At 44.4% G+C, this 15,464-nt stretch overlaps 9 non-coding genes across 9 annotated transcripts; all 9 read left to right on the top strand.

Moving 5' to 3' along the window:
* Window positions 1-1,649: 1,649 nt before the first annotated feature.
* Window positions 1,650-1,721, top strand: trnaq-uug. The gene has a single exon. It is a non-coding gene; the product is annotated as a tRNA-Gln (tRNA).
* A 1,784-nt stretch (window positions 1,722-3,505) lies between these two features.
* trnal-cag lies at window positions 3,506-3,588 on the top strand. The gene has a single exon. It is a non-coding gene; the product is annotated as a tRNA-Leu (tRNA).
* Window positions 3,589-6,910: 3,322 nt separating this feature from the next.
* Window positions 6,911-6,993, top strand: trnal-cag. The gene has a single exon. It is a non-coding gene; the product is annotated as a tRNA-Leu (tRNA).
* A 2,335-nt stretch (window positions 6,994-9,328) lies between these two features.
* On the top strand, window positions 9,329-9,411 carry trnal-cag. Its single transcript has one exon. It is a non-coding gene; the product is annotated as a tRNA-Leu (tRNA).
* A 478-nt stretch (window positions 9,412-9,889) lies between these two features.
* Window positions 9,890-9,961, top strand: trnaq-cug. The gene has a single exon. It is a non-coding gene; the product is annotated as a tRNA-Gln (tRNA).
* A 1,780-nt stretch (window positions 9,962-11,741) lies between these two features.
* trnal-cag lies at window positions 11,742-11,824 on the top strand. Its single transcript has one exon. It is a non-coding gene; the product is annotated as a tRNA-Leu (tRNA).
* A 479-nt stretch (window positions 11,825-12,303) lies between these two features.
* trnaq-cug lies at window positions 12,304-12,375 on the top strand. Its single transcript has one exon. It is a non-coding gene; the product is annotated as a tRNA-Gln (tRNA).
* Window positions 12,376-14,155: 1,780 nt separating this feature from the next.
* On the top strand, window positions 14,156-14,238 carry trnal-cag. The gene has a single exon. It is a non-coding gene; the product is annotated as a tRNA-Leu (tRNA).
* Window positions 14,239-14,717: 479 nt separating this feature from the next.
* trnaq-cug lies at window positions 14,718-14,789 on the top strand. The gene has a single exon. It is a non-coding gene; the product is annotated as a tRNA-Gln (tRNA).
* The last annotated feature ends 675 nt before the right edge of the window (window positions 14,790-15,464 follow it).

Below are 15,464 nucleotides of genomic sequence, written 5' to 3'. Positions count from 1 at the left end.
TCATTTCATTAAGTCTGGCTCCCTGTTTGACTTAGCCACACCTCCCTGACAATCCAACGTGCCCTTTTCTCCCATTAAATCAAAGGTAACTAGATGTGAAACACATCCCCCTAGTCATCAATACCTGTAACACAGTTTTACCCTCCGGCCTGTTACGGAGTCTCACCACCGCAACCGTCAAGGTCTTAAATGACATTATTACAGATTCACTTGACAAGAAGCAATGTTGTGCTGCTTGTTTTATTGACCTGGCAAAAGCTTTCGACACAGTAGACCATTCCATCCTAGCGAACCGACTAAGGAACGTTGGTGTCTCTGAGCATTCAGTGGCGTGGTTTGCCAATTACCTCACTGGCAGAGTCCAAAGTATAAGGTCAGAACATCTGCTGTCTAAGGCCCTTACTGTCACCAAGGGAGTACCACAAGGCTCAATTTTAGGCCCACCACTTTTTTAAAGATTGGGGGTTCTCTACCGTAATCGGTCATCATTCACCCAATCTGCTAAACTCACCCTGATTCAGATGACTATATTACCCATGCTAGACTTTGGTTATGTAATTTACATGTCTGAAGGTAAGGGACTTCTCGAGAGGCTAGATGTTCTTAATCACTCAGCTATCAGACTTGCCACCAATGCTCCTTACAGGACACACCACTGCAATCTGTACGCCTCCATAAACTGGACATCCCTTCACGCTCGACGTAAGATCCACTGGTTTATGCTCACTTAAAAAAACTCTCTTAGGCCTAACCCCTCCGTATTTGGGATGTCTACTTCATCCTTCTTCCGTCACCTACAGCATCCGCTCTTCTAGTCACATCCGGCTACAAATCCCTTCGGCTAACACATCATTAGGTCGCACCGCCTTTCAGTTCGGACCAAAGATTGGAACCAACAACAAAAAAAAAAACTCTCCACTCTAGTCAACACTGCCACTTTTAAAGGCAAAATCACCAACTTGTTCACAGAAAACTCTAATTGCTTCATGTGATGTTATGTGTTGTTGTTATATGTCGCTCTGCTACTATCTAGATTGTTGTCATTATTCAGCTTTTGTGCCATTTGTCGTATCGTCTACTCTCTGTAGATTTTCTTATGTCTAGTCTGTTATCATGTCTCTTTACCTGTCTTTTAATTATTTTCTCATCTGGTCTCTTCGTGTCCTTGTGCCTGGATTTTAGGTTGGTTGTTGGGACTGTGTTGTTGTCCTGCATCCTCTGTCTATTTTTTCGTGTTTTTATTTAATCCCAGTACCCTTTCCCAAACAAGGCCTTTGTCCCCTGCCAGGCCGTTGTTGTAAATAAGAAACTGTTCTGAATTAACTTGCCTGGTAAAATAAAGGTATAATAAAAATAATTTTAAAAGTCTTCATAATCACAGAACGTTATCTGATCTTGTTGGATGTGGAAAGTTAGACTGTGTTTCATGACCAATTGGATGACGTTGTGGCGGGAGTTGAGCCATAGCATGTCATGGCATAGTGTATTGTATCGTGTCGTATGCACTCTGTCATGATATAGCAAAGGTTCTACTGTACACGAGGTTGCGCAGTCAGGATGGCCGAGCGGTCTAAGGCGCTGCGTTCAGGTCGCAGTCTCCTCTGGAGGATGGATTTCGCGTAAGAAACTGCCTCCTGTCTCTGTGTAGTGGTTCCATGGTGTAATGGTTAGCACTCTGGACTTTGAATCCAGTGATCCGAGTTCAAATCTCGGTGGAACCTGAATTTAAGCACTTCTGGATAATCACGAACCTTCAGCTGATCTTGTCGTATGTGAAAGTTTAAGGATGTGTTTCCAAGTGGACAGTTTACTGTCAAAAGTCATTCACCATGGCAAGGCCGAGCACAGCAACATGACACAAGGTAGTTACACTGCGTCAGCAAGGTCTCTCACAGGCAGACATTTCAAGGCAAACGACTTTGCAGATGTGAAGAAGCACAAAGAAACGGGAAACACTTTGGACCTTAGACGCAGTGAAGATGTCCAGCAGTTCTATCAGCTCAGAGCTGCAGAAAACAGCGGGACCCTGGTCCACTAATCTACTGTCCGGAGAGGTATGGTCAGGAGTGGCCTTCATGGAAGTCTTGCAGCCAAAAAGCCTCCAACATGGAAACAAGGCCCAACGATTCAACCATGCATGTAAACCACATAAGGCCGAATAAGTGTACTCAGGCGGTCCGCAAGGCCAAAAGAGATTATTATAAGGAACAGCTCTCTCTTTGTAGTTCTAATCCCAGTAAATTTTGGGAAATAGTTAAGGGCATGGAAAGTAGACCCTCCTCACTGCAGCTGCCAGTGTCCCTCAACATTGATGATTTCATTGTCACAGACAAAGGCCGTATGACAGAGCTCTTCAATCTTCATTTCATTAAGTCTGGCTCCCTGTTTGACTTAGCCACACCTCCCTGCCAATCCAACGTGCCCTTTTCTCCCATTAAATCAAAGGTAACTAGATGTGAAACACATCCACCTAGTCATCAATACCTGTAACACAGTTTTACCCTCCGGCCTGTTACGGAGTCTCACCACCGCAACCGTCAAGGTCTTAAATGACATTATTACAGATTCACTTGACAAGAAGCAATGTTGTGCTGCTTGTTTTATTGACCTGGCTAAAGCTTTCGACACAGTAGACCATTCCATCCTAGCGAACCGACTAAGGAACGTTGGTGTCTCTGAGCATTCAGTGGCGTGGTTTGCCAATTACCTCACTGGCAGAGTCCAAAGTGTAAGGTCAGAACATCTGCTGTCTAAGGCCCTTACTGTCACCAAGGGAGTACCACAAGGCTCAATTTTAGGCCCACCACTTTTTTAAAGATTGGGGGTTCTCTACCGTAATCGGTCATCATTCACCCAATCTGCTAAACTCACCCTGATTCAGATGACTATATTACCCATGCTAGACTTTGGTTATGTAATTTACATGTCTGAAGGTAAGGGACTTCTCGAGAGGCTAGATGTTCTTAATCACTCAGCTATCAGACTTGCCACCAATGCTCCTTACAGGACACACCACTGCAATCTGTACGCCTCCATAAACTGGACATCCCTTCATACTCGACGTAAGATCCACTGGTTTATGCTCACTTAAAAAACTCTCTTAGGCCTAACCCCTCCGTATTTGGGATGTCTACTTCATCCTTCTTCCGTCACCTACAGCATCCGCTCTTCTAGTCACATCCGGCTACAAATCCCTTCAGCTAACACATCATTAGGTCGCACCGCCTTTCAGTTCGCTGGGTCCTAAGATTGGAACCAACAACAAAAAAAAACAAAACTCTCCACTCTAGTCAACACTGCCACTTTTAAAGGCAAAATCACCAACTTGTTCACAGAAAACTGTAATTGCTTCATGTGATGTTATGTGTTGTTGTTATATGTCGCTCTGCTACTATCTAGATTGTTGTCATTATTCAGCTTTTGTGTCATGGCATAGTGTATTGTATCGTGTCGTATGCACTCTGTCATGATATAGCAAAGGTTCTACTGTACACGAGGTTGCGCAGTCAGGAGGGCCGAGCGGTCTAAGGCGCTGCGTTCAGGTCGCAGTCTCCTCTGGAGGCGTGGGTTCGAATCCCACTTCTGACAGCTACTTTTCAAACTCAGCAAAATGCCTTTCACACGGTATTGGGGTAGAAGAGTCAATCGTTCCTTGTATGTTGGATGATAAGTGATAAGTAAAAACAGACAGTGTTAGTAGTACAGTGGGTTTGACATACAGATTCAAAGAAGAAGTTGTTCTCTAGCCTCTCATGTAATATTTGGTGTGACCACCCTTTGCTTTTAAAATAGCATCAGTTCTTCCAGGCGCACTTGCACAAAGTCAGGGATTTTGTAGGTTTATCGTCAGCTGTTTGATTAAACAATTATACCAAACAGATGCTAATGATCACCAATTCAACATGTAGGTTTCAAACACAATCATTACCTGAAACAGAAACAGCTTGGGGAGGAATTCAACTGGGTGAGGAACAGCCAAACCCAACAGCTCTCCCACGTCTGTTCTCTGCATAGATAATATATACATGGTGATTTCGCGTATGAAACTGCCCCCCGTCTCTGTGTAGTGGTAATGGTTAGCACTCTGGACTTTGAATCCAGTGATCCGAGTTCAAATCTCGGTGGAACCTGAATTTAAGCACTTCTGGATAATCACGAACCTTCAGCTGATCTTGTCGTATGTGAAAGTTTAAGGATGTGTTTCCAAGTGGACAGTTTACTGTCAAAAGTCATTCACCATGGCAAGGCCGAGCACAGCAACATGACACAAGGTAGTTACACTGCGTCAGCAAGGTCTCTCACAGGCAGACATTTCAAGGCAAACGACTTTGCAGATGTGAAGAAGCACAAAGAAACGGGAAACACTTTGGACCTTAGACGCAGTGAAGATGTCCAGCAGTTCTATCAGCTCAGAGCTGCAGAAAACAGCGGGACCCTACTTTCCGGAGAGGTATGGGCCTTCATGGAGGACTTGCAGCCAAAAAGCCTCCAACATGGAAACAAGGCCAAACGATTCAACCATGCATGTAAACCGAATAAGTGCACTCAGGTCGGTCCGCAAGGCCAAAATAGATTATTATAAGGAACAGCTCTCTCTTTGTAGTTCTAATCCCAGTAAATTTTGGGAAATAGTTAAGGGCATGGAAAGTAGACCCTCCTCCCTGCAGCTGCAGCTGCCAGTGTCCCTCAACATTGATGACTTCATTGTCACAGACAAAGGCCGTATGACAGAGCTCTTCAATCTTCATTTCATTAAGTCTGGCTCCCTGTTTGACTTAACCACACCTCCCTGCCAATCCAACGTGCCCTTTTCTCCCATTAAATCAAAGGTAACTAGATGTGAAACACGTCCCCCTAGTCATCAATACCCGTAACACAGTTTTACCCTCCGGCCTGTTACGGAGTCTCAGGTGCTGTATGACCTCATTAATCTGGACCCTAAAAAGACATCCGGGTCAGATGGCTTAGACCCTTTCTTGATTAAAGTCACAGCCCCTATCATCGCTGAGCCTCTATCTCACCTATTCAGCCTGTCGTTTCACTGTGCAGAAGTTCCCAGCGCTTGGAAGGAAGCGGTAGTGAGTCCTTTATTTAAGGGTGGAGATCAAGCTGAGCCAGAAAACTTGTCAATAAGCAACCGATTGACTTTCTTCATGATCATAGTTTAATTTCTGGTTTGCAATCTGGTTTTCGTACTGGCTTTAGGTGTACCACCGCAACCGTCAAGGTTTTAAATGACATTATTACAGATTCACTTGACAAGAAGCAATGTTGACCTGCAAAAGCTTTCGACACAGTAGACCATTCCATCCTAGCGAACCGACTAAGGAACGTTGGTGTCTCTGAGCATTCAGTGGCGTGGTTTGCCAATTACCTCACTGGCAGAGTCCAAAGTGTAAGGTCAGAACATCTGCTGTCTAAGGCCCTTACTGTCACCAAGGGAGTACCACAAGGCTCAATTATAGGCCCACCACTTTTTTCAAAAGTGCAGGACACTCACTTCTATGCAGATGATACTGTTTTATATTCAGTTGAGTCCTCCCCGGAAAAGGTTCTAAGAACTCTTCAACAACCTTTCCATTGTATCTAGCATGCTTTCTCCGACCGTCACCTCGTCCTTAATACCTCCAAAAGAAAGTTGATGGGGTTTGGTATGAAAAAAAAACTGTCTCCCACCCCGGTGTAATTACCAAAGTTGAGGGTGTGGAACTAGAGCAAGTAAATGCATCCAAATGCTTGGGAGTTTGGTTAGACAGCACACTATCTTACTCTCATCACATTACCAAGCTACAGGCCAAGGTCAAGGCCAGACTGGGGCTTCTCTACCGTAATCGGTCATCATTCACCCAATCTGCTAAACTCACCCTGATTCAGATGACTATATTACCCATGCTAGACTTTGGTTATGTAATTTACATGTCTGAAGGTAAGGGACTTCTCGAGAGGCTAGATGTTCTTAATCACTCAGCTATCAGACTTGCCACCAATGCTCCTTACAGGACACACCACTGCAATCTGTACGCCTCCATAAACTGGACATCCCTTCATACTCGACGTAAGATCCACTGGTTTATGCTCACTTAAAAAACTCTCTTAGGCCTAACCCCTCCGTATTTGGGATGTCTACTTCATCCTTCTTCCGTCACCTACAGCATCCGCTCTTCTAGTCACATCCGGCTACAAATCCCTTCAGCTAACACATCATTAGGTCGCACCGCCTTTCAGTTCGCTGGGTCCTAAGATTGGAACCAACAACAAAAAAAAACAAAACTCTCCACTCTAGTCAACACTGCCACTTTTAAAGGCAAAATCACCAACTTGTTCACAGAAAACTGTAATTGCTTCATGTGATGTTATGTGTTGTTGTTATATGTCGCTCTGCTACTATCTAGATTGTTGTCATTATTCAGCTTTTGTGCCATTTGTCGTATCGTCTACTCTCTGTAGATTTTCTTATGTCTAGTCTGTTATCATGTCTCTTTACCTGTCTTTTAATTATTTTCTCATCTGGTCTCTTCGTGTCCTTGTGCCTGGATTTTAGGTTGGTTGTTGGGACTGTGTTGTTGTCCTGCATCCTCTGTCTATTTTTTCGTGTTTTTATTTAATCCCAGTACCCTTCCCCAAACAAGGCCTTTGTCCCCTGCCAGGCAGTTGTTGTAAATAAGAAACTGTTCTGAATTAACTTGCCTGGTAAAATAAAGGTATAATAAAAATAATTTTAAAAGTCTTCATAATCACAGAACGTTGTCTGATCTTGTTGGATGTGGAAAGTTAGACTGTGTTTCATGACCAATTGGATGACGTTGTGGCGGGAGTTGAGCCATAGCATGTCATGGCATAGTGTATTGTATCGTGTCGTATGCACCCTGTCATGATATAGAAAAGGTTCTACTATGCGCAAGGTTGCGCAGTCAGGATGGCCGAGCGGTCTAAGGCGCTGCGTTCAGGTCGCAGTCTCCTCTGGAGGCGTCGGTTCGAATCTCACTTCTGACAGTTACTTTTCAAACTCAGCAAAATGCATTTCACACGGTATTGGGGTAGAAGAGTCAATCGTTCCTTGTATGTTGGATGACAAGTGATAAGTAAAAACAGACAGTGTTAGTAGTACCGTGCGTTTGACATACAGATTCAAAGAAGAAGTTGTTCTCTAGCCTCTCATGTAATATTTGGTGTGACCACCCTTTGCTTTTAAAATAGCATCAGTTCTTCCAGGCGCACTTGCACAAAGTCAGGGATTTTGTAGGTTTATCGTCAGCTGTTTGATTAAACAATTATACCAAACAGATGCTAATGATCACCAATTCAACATGTAGGTTTCAAACACAATCATTACCTGAAACAGAAACAGCTTGGGGAGGAATTCAACAAGGTGAGGAACAGCCAAACCCGACAGCTCTCCCACGTCTGTTCTCTGCATAGATAATATATACATGGTGATTTCGCGTATGAAACTGCCCCCCGTCTCTGTGTAGTGGTTCCATGGTGTAATGGTTAGCACTCTGGCCTCTGAATCCAGTTAACCGAGTTCAAATCTTGGTGGAACCTGAATTTAAGCACTTCTAGAAAATCACGAACCTTCAGCTGATCTTGTCGTATGTGAAAGTTTAAGGATGTGTTTCCAAGTGGACAGTTTACTGTCAAAAGTCATTCACCATGGCAAGGCCGAGCACAGCAACATGACACAAGGTAGTTACACTGCGTCAGCAAGGTCTCTCACAGGCAGACATTTCAAGGCAAACGACTTTGCAGATGTGAAGAAGCACAAAGAAACGGGAAACACTTTGGACCTTAGACGCAGTGAAGATGTCCAGCAGTTCTATCAGCTCAGAGCTGCAGAAAACAGCGGGACCCTGGTCCACTAATCTACTGTCCGAAGAGGTATGGTCAGGAGTGGCCTTCATGGAAGTCTTGCAGCCAAAAAGCCTCCAACATGGAAACAAGGCCAAACGATTCAACCATGCATGTAAACCACATAAGGCCGAATAAGTGTACTCAGGCGGTCTGCAAGGCAAAAAAGAGATTATTATAAGGAACAGCTCTCTCTTTGTAGTTCTAATCCCAGTAAATTTTGGGAAATAGTTAAGGGCATGGAAAGTAGACCCTCCTCCCTGCAGCTGCCAGTGTCCCTCAACATTGATGATTTCATTGTCACAGACAAAGGCCGTATGACAGAGCTCTTCAATCTTCATTTCATTAAGTCTGGCTCCCTGTTTGACTTAGCCACACCTCCCTGCCAATCCAACGTGCCCTTTTCTCCAATTAGATCAAAGGTAACTAGATGTGAAACACATCCCCCTAGTCATCAATACCTGTAACACAGTTTTACCCTCCGGCCTGTTACGGAGTCTCACCACCGCAACCGTCAAGGTCTTAAATGACATTATTACAGATTCACTTGACAAGAAGCAATGTTGTGCTGCTTGTTTTATTGACCTGGCAAAAGCTTTCGACACAGTAGACCATTCCATCCTAGCGAACCGACTAAGGAACGTTGGTGTCTCTGAGCATTCAGTGGCGTGGTTTGCCAATTACCTCACTGGCAGAGTCCAAAGTGTAAGGTCAGAACATCTGCTGTCTAAGGCCCTTACTGTCACCAAGGGAGTACCACAAGGCTCAATTTTAGGCCCACCACTTTTTTAAAGATTGGGGGTTCTCTACCGTAATCGGTCATCATTCACCCAATCTGCTAAACTCACCCTGATTCAGATGACTATATTACCCATGCTAGACTTTGGTTATGTAATTTACATGTCTGAAGGTAAGGGACTTCTCGAGAGGCTAGATGTTCTTAATCACTCAGCTATCAGACTTGCCACCAATGCTCCTTACAGGACACACCACTGCAATCTGTACGCCTCCATAAACTGGACATCCCTTCATACTCGACGTAAGATCCACTGGTTTATGCTCACTTAAAAAACTCTCTTAGGCCTAACCCCTCCGTATTTGGGATGTCTACTTCATCCTTCTTCCGTCACCTACAGCATCCGCTCTTCTAGTCACATCCGGCTACAAATCCCTTCAGCTAACACATCATTAGGTCGCACCGCCTTTCAGTTCGCTGGGTCCAAAGATTGGAACCAACAACAAAAAAAAAAAACTCTCCACTCTAGTCAACACTGCCACTTTTAAAGGCAAAATCACCAACTTGTTCACAGAAAACTGTAATTGCTTCATGTGATGTTATGTGTTGTTGTTATATGTCGCTCTGCTACTATCTAGATTGTTGTCATTATTCAGCTTTTGTGTCATGGCATAGTGTATTGTATCGTGTCGTATGCACTCTGTCATGATATAGCAAAGGTTCTACTGTACACGAGGTTGCGCAGTCAGGATGGCCGAGCGGTCTAAGGCGCTGCGTTCAGGTCGCAGTCTCCTCTGGAGGCGTGGGTTCGAATCCCACTTCTGACAGCTACTTTTCAAACTCAGCAAAATGCCTTTCACACGGTATTGGGGTAGAAGAGTCAATCGTTCCTTGTATGTTGGATGATAAGTGATAAGTAAAAACAGACCGTGTTAGTAGTACAGTGGGTTTGACATACAGATTCAAAGAAGAAGTTGTTCTCTAGCCTCTCATGTAATATTTGGTGTGACCACCCTTTGCTTTTAAAATAGCATCAGTTCTTCCAGGCGCACTTGCACAAAGTCAGGGATTTTGTAGGTTTATCGTCAGCTGTTTGATTAAACAATTATACCAAACAGATGCTAATGATCACCAATTCAACATGTAGGTTTCAAACACAATCATTACCTGAAACAAAACAGCTTGGGGAGGAATTCAACTGGGTGAGGAACAGCCAAACCCGACAGCTCTCCCACGTCTGTTCTCTGCATAGATAATATATACATGGTGATTTCGCGTATGAAACTGCCCCCGTCTCTGTGTAGTGGTTCCATGGTGTAATGGTTAGCACTCTGGACTCTGAATCCAGTAATCCGAGTTCAAATCTCGGTGGAACCTGAATTTAAGCACTTCTGGATAATCACGAACCTTCAGCTGATCTTGTCGTATGTGAAAGTTTAAGGATGTGTTTCCAAGTGGACAGTTTACTGTCAAAAGTCATTCACCATGGCAAGGCCGAGCACAGCAACATGACACAAGGTAGTTACACTGCGTCAGCAAGGTCTCTCACAGGCAGACATTTCAAGGCAAACGACTTTGCAGATGTGAAGAAGCACAAAGAAACGGGAAACACTTTGGACCTTAGACGCAGTGAAGATGTCCAGCAGTTCTATCAGCTCAGAGCTGCAGAAAACAGCGGGACCCTGGTCCACTAATCTACTGTCCGGAGAGGTATGGTCAGGAGTGGCCTTCATGGAAGTCTTGCAGCCAAAAAGCCTCCAACATGGAAACAAGGCCAACGATTCAACCATGCATGTAAACCACATAAGGCCGAATAAGTGTACTCAGGCGGTCCGCAAGGCCAAAAGAGATTATTATAAGGAACAGCTCTCTCTTTGTAGTTCTAATCCCAGTAAATTTTGGGAAATAGTTAAGGGCATGGAAAGTAGACCCTCCTCCCTGCAGCTGCCAGTGTCCCTCAACATTGATGATTTCATTGTCACAGACAAAGGCCGTATGACAGAGCTCTTCAATCTTCATTTCATTAAGTCTGGCTCCCTGTTTGACTTAGCCACACCTCCCTGCCAATCCAACGTGCCCTTTTCTCCATTAATCAAAGGTAACTAGATGTGAAACACATCCCCCTAGTCATCAATACCTGTAACACAGTTTTACCCTCCGGCCTGTTACGGAGTCTCACCACCGCAACCGTCAAGGTCTTAAATGACATTATTACAGATTCACTTGACAAGAAGCAATGTTGTGCTGCTTGTTTTATTGACCTGGCAAAAGCTTTCGACACAGTAGACCATTCCATCCTAGCGAACCGACTAAGGAACGTTGGTGTCTCTGAGCATTCAGTGGCGTGGTTTGCCAATTACCTCACTGGCAGAGTCCAAAGTGTAAGGTCAGAACATCTGCTGTCTAAGGCCCTTACTGTCACCAAGGGAGTACCACAAGGCTCAATTTTAGGCCCACCACTTTTTTAAAGATTGGGGGTTCTCTACCGTAATCGGTCATCATTCACCCAATCTGCTAAACTCACCCTGATTCAGATGACTATATTACCCATGCTAGACTTTGGTTATGTAATTTACATGTCTGAAGGTAAGGGACTTCTCGAGAGGCTAGATGTTCTTAATCACTCAGCTATCAGACTTGCCACCAATGCTCCTTACAGGACACACCACTGCAATCTGTACGCCTCCATAAACTGGACATCCCTTCATACTCGACGTAAGATCCACTGGTTTATGCTCACTTAAAAAACTCTCTTAGGCCTAACCCCTCCGTATTTGGGATGTCTACTTCATCCTTCTTCCGTCACCTACAGCATCCGCTCTTCTAGTCACATCCGGCTACAAATCCCTTCAGCTAACACATCATTAGGTCGCACCGCCTTTCAGTTCGCTGGGTCCAAAGATTGGAACCAACAACAAAAAGAAAAAAACTCTCCACTCTAGTCAACACTGCCACTTTTAAAGGCAAAATCACCAACTTGTTCACAGAAAACTGTAATTGCTTCATGTGATGTTATGTGTTGTTGTTATATGTCGCTCTGCTACTATCTAGATTGTTGTCATTATTCAGCTTTTGTGTCATGGCATAGTGTATTGTATCGTGTCGTATGCACTCTGTCATGATATAGCAAAGGTTCTACTGTACACGAGGTTGCGCAGTCAGGATGGCCGAGCGGTCTAAGGCGCTGCGTTCAGGTCGCAGTCTCCTCTGGAGGCGTGGGTTCGAATCCCACTTCTGACAGTTACTTTTCAAACTCAGCAAAATGCCTTTCACACGGTATTGGGGTAGAAGAGTCAATCGTTCCTTGTATGTTGGATGATAAGTGATAAGTAAAAACAGACAGTGTTAGTAGTACAGTGGGTTTGACATACAGATTCAAAGAAGAAGTTGTTCTCTAGCCTCTCATGTAATATTTGGTGTGACCACCCTTTGCTTTTAAAATAGCATCAGTTCTTCCAGGCACACTTGCACAAAGTCAGGGATTTTGTAGGTTTATCGTCAGCTGTTTGATTAAACAATTATACCAAACAGATGCTAATGATCACCAATTCAACATGTAGGTTTCAAACACAATCATTACCTGAAACAGAAACAGCTTGGGGAGGAATTCAACTGGGTGAGGAACAGCCAAACCCGACAGCTCTCCCACGTCTGTTCTCTGCATAGATAATATATACATGGTGATTTCGCGTATGAAACTGCCCCCGTCTCTGTGTAGTGGTTCCATGGTGTAATGGTTAGCACTCTGGACTCTGAATCCAGTAATCCGAGTTCAAATCTCGGTGGAACCTGAATTTAAGCACTTCTGGATAATCACGAACCTTCAGCTGATCTTGTCGTATGTGAAAGTTTAAGGATGTGTTTCCAAGTGGACAGTTTACTGTCAAAAGTCATTCACCATGGCAAGGCCGAGCACAGCAACATGACACAAGGTAGTTACACTGCGTCAGCAAGGTCTCTCACAGGCAGACATTTCAAGGCAAACGACTTTGCAGATGTGAAGAAGCACAAAGAAACGGGAAACACTTTGGACCTTAGACGCAGTGAAGATGTCCAGCAGTTCTATCAGCTCAGAGCTGCAGAAAACAGCGGGACCCTGGTCCACTAATCTACTGTCCGGAGAGGTATGGTCAGGAGTGGCCTTCATGGAAGTCTTGCAGCCAAAAAGCCTCCAACATGGAAACAAGGCCAACGATTCAACCATGCATGTAAACCACATAAGGCCGAATAAGTGTACTCAGGCGGTCCGCAAGGCCAAAAGAGATTATTATAAGGAACAGCTCTCTCTTTGTAGTTCTAATCCCAGTAAATTTTGGGAAATAGTTAAGGGCATGGAAAGTAGACCCTCCTCCCTGCAGCTGCCAGTGTCCCTCAACATTGATGATTTCATTGTCACAGACAAAGGCCGTATGACAGAGCTCTTCAATCTTCATTTCATTAAGTCTGGCTCCCTGTTTGACTTAGCCACACCTCCCTGCCAATCCAACGTGCCCTTTTCTCCATTAATCAAAGGTAACTAGATGTGAAACACATCCCCCTAGTCATCAATACCTGTAACACAGTTTTACCCTCCGGCCTGTTACGGAGTCTCACCACCGCAACCGTCAAGGTCTTAAATGACATTATTACAGATTCACTTGACAAGAAGCAATGTTGTGCTGCTTGTTTTATTGACCTGGCAAAAGCTTTCGACACAGTAGACCATTCCATCCTAGCGAACCGACTAAGGAACGTTGGTGTCTCTGAGCATTCAGTGGCGTGGTTTGCCAATTACCTCACTGGCAGAGTCCAAAGTGTAAGGTCAGAACATCTGCTGTCTAAGGCCCTTACTGTCACCAAGGGAGTACCACAAGGCTCAATTTTAGGCCCACCACTTTTTTAAAGATTGGGGGTTCTCTACCGTAATCGGTCATCATTCACCCAATCTGCTAAACTCACCCTGATTCAGATGACTATATTACCCATGCTAGACTTTGGTTATGTAATTTACATGTCTGAAGGTAAGGGACTTCTCGAGAGGCTAGATGTTCTTAATCACTCAGCTATCAGACTTGCCACCAATGCTCCTTACAGGACACACCACTGCAATCTGTACGCCTCCATAAACTGGACATCCCTTCATACTCGACGTAAGATCCACTGGTTTATGCTCACTTAAAAAACTCTCTTAGGCCTAACCCCTCCGTATTTGGGATGTCTACTTCATCCTTCTTCCGTCACCTACAGCATCCGCTCTTCTAGTCACATCCGGCTACAAATCCCTTCAGCTAACACATCATTAGGTCACACCGCCTTTCAGTTCGCTGGGTCCTAAGATTGGAACCAACAACAAAAAAAACAAAACTCTCCACTCTAGTCAACACTGCCACTTTTAAAGGCAAAATCACCAACTTGTTCACAGAAAACTGTAATTGCTTCATGTGATGTTATGTGTTGTTGTTATATGTCGCTCTGCTACTATCTAGATTGTTGTCATTATTCAGCTTTTGTGTCATGGCATAGTGTATTGTATCGTGTCGTATGCACTCTGTCATGATATAGCAAAGGTTCTACTGTACACGAGGTTGCGCAGTCAGGATGGCCGAGCGGTCTAAGGCGCTGCGTTCAGGTCGCAGTCTCCTCTGGAGGCGTGGGTTCGAATCCCACTTCTGACAGCTACTTTTCAAACTCAGCAAAATGCCTTTCACACGGTATTGGGGTAGAAGAGTCAATCGTTCCTTGTATGTTGGATGATAAGTGATAAGTAAAAACAGACAGTGTTAGTAGTACAGTGGGTTTGACATACAGATTCAAAGAAGAAGTTGTTCTCTAGCCTCTCATGTAATATTTGGTGTGACCACCCTTTGCTTTTAAAATAGCATCAGTTCTTCCAGGCGCACTTGCACAAAGTCAGGGATTTTGTAGGTTTATCGTCAGCTGTTTGATTAAACAATTATACCAAACAGATGCTAATGATCACCAATTCAACATGTAGGTTTCAAACACAATCATTACCTGAAACAGAAACAGCTTGGGGAGGAATTCAACTGGGTGAGGAACAGCCAAACCCGACAGCTCTCCCACGTCTGTTCTCTGCATAGATAATATATACATGGTGATTTCGCGTATGAAACTGCCCCCGTCTCTGTGTAGTGGTTCCATGGTGTAATGGTTAGCACTCTGGACTCTGAATCCAGTAATCCGAGTTCAAATCTCGGTGGAACCTGAATTTAAGCACTTCTGGATAATCACGAACCTTCAGCTGATCTTGTCGTATGTGAAAGTTTAAGGATGTGTTTCCAAGTGGACAGTTTACTGTCAAAAGTCATTCACCATGGCAAGGCCGAGCACAGCAACATGACACAAGGTAGTTACACTGCGTCAGCAAGGTCTCTCACAGGCAGACATTTCAAGGCAAACGACTTTGCAGATGTGAAGAAGCACAAAGAAACGGGAAACACTTTGGACCTTAGACGCAGTGAAGATGTCCAGCAGTTCTATCAGCTCAGAGCTGCAGAAAACAGCGGGACCCTGGTCCACTAATCTACTGTCCGAGAGGTATGGTCAGGAGTGGCCTTCATGGAAGTCTTGCAGCCAAAAAGCCTCCAACATGGAAACAAGGCCAACGATTCAACCATGCATGTAAACCACATAAGGCCGAATAAGTGTACTCAGGCGGTCCGCAAGGCCAAAAGAGATTATTATAAGGAACAGCTCTCTCTTTGTAGTTCTAATCCCAGTAAATTTTGGGAAATAGTTAAGGGCATGGAAAGTAGACCCTCCTCCCTGCAGCTGCCAGTGTCCCTCAACATTGATGATTTCATTGTCACAGACAAAGGCCGTATGACAGAGCTCTTCAATCTTCATTTCATTAAGTCTGGCTCCCTGTTTGACTTAGCCA

This window comes from Micropterus salmoides, unplaced genomic scaffold (assembly GCF_014851395.1).
Source record: "Micropterus salmoides isolate LMB-PRFRI ecotype aquatic unplaced genomic scaffold, ASM1485139v1 Ms_hic_scaffold_16, whole genome shotgun sequence".
Taxonomy (NCBI): Eukaryota; Metazoa; Chordata; class Actinopteri; order Centrarchiformes; family Centrarchidae; genus Micropterus; species Micropterus salmoides.
This window is presented reverse-complemented; position numbering and strand designations above follow the sequence as displayed.